Source organism: Sinocyclocheilus rhinocerous, unplaced genomic scaffold (assembly GCF_001515625.1).
Source record: "Sinocyclocheilus rhinocerous isolate Xijiao unplaced genomic scaffold, SAMN03320098_v1.1 scaffold5339, whole genome shotgun sequence".
NCBI classification, from domain to species: Eukaryota; Metazoa; Chordata; class Actinopteri; order Cypriniformes; family Cyprinidae; genus Sinocyclocheilus; species Sinocyclocheilus rhinocerous.
The window spans coordinates 89,373-93,791 of record NW_015637733.1 but is presented as its reverse complement, the minus strand read 5'-3'; positions in this window follow the sequence as shown (position 1 = coordinate 93,791).

The window sequence follows — 4,419 nt, the reverse complement described above, 5'->3', positions numbered from 1 at the left end:
GAGGTGGGCAGGACCAGTGGAAACGGGAGAAGCCAGAAATCCTCATTTAAACAGTCAAATAATCCAGAGTTTATCACTAGCTCACCCTCAGCAGTGGGAGTGTGGGCAGGGTGGCATTCCATTCCCTCGATCTCCCACGGCGATACACGGTGTTGCCGGCTCACACACCTGATGAGTTGCATCATCGAGCTCGGGCTCCGGGGCGATCATCCGCTCTGTGAGCCCAGGATGGAGAAGGAGCCGCAGAGCCAGGGTGACACCAAGGATCCGGAGGGCCAAGGCGGAGCTGGCGGCTCAGGTGACCGAGGCGGAGGCAGGGAGCTGGAGCGACAGAGGACCAAGGTGGAGCTGGAAGGAAGCAGGAGCCAGACGGACCCAGAGGGATGGAGGGACGAGGCGAAGCCGGAGGAGTGGAATCCCGAGGCGAATGATGGTCGACAACCGACCAAGGCGGCCCCGGAGGGACGAGGGAGCCCAGTGGAGCCAGTGGGATGATGGGCCATGGTGGAGACGAGGGAGCAATGAGCCAAGGTGGAGCCGATGGGTTGGAGGACCGAGGTGGAGTCCGGGTCTCGGAGGCTGGAGGCGAAGACAGCGGATACTCCAACCCCGAGGTAGCTGGAAGCTGAAGATCCCGAATCCATTCCCTCGATCTCCCACGGCGATACACGGTGTTGCCGGCTCACACACCTGATGAGTTGCATCATCGAGCTCGGGCTCCGGGGCGATCATCCGCTCTGTCGCTTTACACGGCGCTGGCGCTTTAATCACGGCGGGTTCTGGCTCTGTGGCTACGGTGGGCTCTGGCAATATCTCCATGCAGCTGAGTGGTGAGGGCTGGCTGAGCTCTGGATCTGGAGTGGGGCTGGAGATGTCCTCAGAGGTGCATATGGAGAAATACAGTCCATTCTTCTCCAGCACCCACTCCACAAAAGCGGCGAAATCCTCCTTTGTACCATTCACTGGCATGCGTGCCTTTCACCGCTCGCTAAGGCTGGTGTAATAGAATACGCAGAGCGAGCGGTCAGGGAAGTGCGTAAGGCACACCAGATCTAAATAGTGGTATATCTTTGGTGTGGTCCTCCAGTGAACGATTCATCTGCTCCAAGCATAGGAGCTGGACGGCTGGTATATCAATTTACAAGGAGAGGAGCGAAACAAAACAAAAAACAAAAGAAAGAAAAACGCCGCTATTTTATTCACTTGAGGGTCTGTTATTCTGTATGCTGGCTGTATAATAAAGCGCACGGCGAAGGAGTATAATCCAAAGGGGAATTTTAATAATAAATCCATGAGAAAAATCAATCCAAACACAAATAATAGCAGACAATGAACAGAGGAATAGACAGGCCTTAAATACAAGGACAGGGCAATTAAGGAGAAAAAGAACAAGAACAGGTGTGTGGAACTAATTAACAAATCAAAGACCATAGAAACAAACAAGGGAACACAGGCAAACTGGGGCCCGTTTCAATAATGAGGTTCAAACAACTCTGAGTTGAAACTTGAACTCAGAGTTGACTTACCCTGAGATGGGAAACTCTGAGTTTTCGGGTTCATAACAGCTGAATTGGCGACACGATGGCGTCGCAAATGGCAGCCAGGACGCTGAGCTCTGCGATTCTTCTATTGTTTTTGTTTGTTTGTTCTGTGTTTTGTCATTCTTCTTCTATAAGTTTTACCAGAGACGAACTCCTTAACATTAAGCAGCACATCCCAGACAATATTTTTCCGGTCTTTGATTATTCTGACGTTTTGTTGGACATTCTAGTCGGAGGTACAGCTGTGTTGTTCAAACGCGCGTGCAGATGCAGAAGAACCAGAGACAGCAATATATTGGATCACTGTTACACAGCAATAAAGGATGCATATCACTCTGTCCCATGAGCAGCTTTGGGGCTCTCTGATCACTGTTTGGTTCATCTTATACCGACCTACAGGCAGAAACTGAAATCAGCTAAACCTGTTTTAAGGACTGTTAAAAGATGTACTAATGAAGCAGAGCGTGATTTAAAAGCCTGTTTCAACCTCACTGATTGGAGTGTTTTTAAAGCTGCAGCCACCGATCTGGATGAGCTCACAGAGACTGTAACTTCATATATCAGTTTATGTGAAGATATGTGCATTCCTACCAGGACATTCTTATCATTTAATAATGATAATTACTTTTGTTCCTATACTTCTATTTCTGTATATAGTACATTATTCAATTTTTCTTTTTTTTATTATATTAGTGTTATATCACATCCCTACTGTGTTATTCCTATGTATGTCTGCACTATCATGTATGTCTGCACTATGTTTGTACTTTCTTCTACACTGGAAGCTCCTGTCGTCAAGTCAAATTCCTTGTGTGTGTAAACATACTTGGTAATAAAGCTCTTCTAATTCTGATTCTGATTCTGATTCTGAATTGAGTTAGTTCAATCGACTCTAAGTAGGTTGACTGCAGCTGTGTCCCAAAGTTAAGTGCACACACTTCGAAGGGCACGGACTTCGAAGGCCACGCCTCCGAAGTGCATGAAGGACGCTCTGCCTTCGCAGGATTTCCTAATTGTGACACCAGAGGTTCGCATAGCAACGGTGCGAGAGGAGAGCTGACGAGAGGACAATCCTGCCAGGATAGGTGGAGCCAGAATTGCTCTTTTTTTAATGTTTTACTTCATAATGGAGGAGACAGTGATGTACCTCAGGCTTAGCCAAGACCGAGGCCAGGTAGGTTACACTGATATGATGCGTCCTTTGTCAGATTACAACTTTAAATGCAGGAATTGGCTTGGAGCTTACTTGAATAATGTAATGATACATATGAAAAACTACAAAATACACACACATACACACACATAGCAATTCAAATACTGACTGATATCTTACAAAGGTGCAATTTTATATAGTTTATTGTCTTGACCATGGTGATTATATGTAGAAAGGTTAGCAAACATAAAACTGTGAATAAAAAAAGAGCATTGTACAGCTCACTGTTCAGCGGCAGCTGTCACAACTGAACAGTGCTCTGTTTGACCGGTCTGAGTCCTTCAGATGCAGCCTTTGATAAAGTTAGCAAAATGTGTTAATATTCTGACAAAATGTTGATACTTTCATTTTCAAAATAATCAGAGGTGGACTTTAAGGAAGTACATTCGTTAAGTATTCTCAAACAAATATGAAGTACTAAGTTTTCTTTTATTCTCTCAGACAGTAACACTATAAAAATATGGTATTTTACAACATGATGCATTGTTGTAGATTAAACTACCCAACAGTATATTTAGTAGGCAACATTACATTTAATAACCTTGAACATAATTCAGAAGTAAAATGCAACATACACATTAGTGCAGCAGTACTGTTAATGTAAAACCATCCTGACTAATTATTTTTCAGAACAATACTGTGCATACCTTTACTTTTGCTCTCAATACCTTAAGTATATTCATGTATGCAAGATAATACTTTTACTTAAAGGATAGTTCACCCAAAAATGAAAATTCTGTAATCATTTACTCACCCTCAAGTTGTTCCAGGTTTGGAATTTTCATTTTTAGGTGAACTATCCCTTTAGCTAAGGTTATAAATATGACTAGTAGCTTTTTCCCAATATGGTATTGGTAGTTACTAAAAGTAGTTTACTAAAGTATCTCAATATTTCTTCAACTAATTACTTTGGCATAGCTCTAAACAATTGTAGCGTCTGCGTAAAATCATGGATGGTCTTTGGGGTTTATGGCTTAAAGGGGTCATATGATGCGATTTCAAGTTTTCCTTTCTCTTTGGAGTGTTACAAGCGGAGGAGTTTAAGTATTTGCTATTGACTGTTCAAATGCGGAGTTTTAACCCTTGCTACATATGTTAAATTACTGCTAGCACTGCATAAAGAAGGACAGTTATTCTTCCGTGGCCAGGAAAATAATCGTTCCTTGAATTGATAAATGATTATATTGTCTGCTCGGTGGACGGACAGATCAAATAATTGTAATATTGATTCTGCTACAGTTAATTCTAAGATCTAATCTAAATATTTATTATTAATCATAACCAGTTATAATTAGTCATAAATATTTCCCTTTTGAGCTGATTTACTACACAATTTTTCTTTTCCTTCTTTCCCTAAATCAGACCAGACCAGTGGTGTAGTGGAGGGTATACACAGGTATACGGCGTATACCCACTTCTTTATCAGTCGGCTTTGTGTATACCCACTTCTAAATCCCCTCTGATGTGCATCATTCATAGTCCTGCATTAGCCAAAATCATGACAGTCCACTATGACTAGCTAATCAAATCGCATGTAAATAAATGCCAATATTCCCTAAACACATGATGCGGTCAGGATGCGCCGGCTTCCCTTTATATTTGATTGATCCCGCCTCTCATCTCAACAAATCACGTGAATGCAAGCGGAGTCGGTCTGGGGCGTGA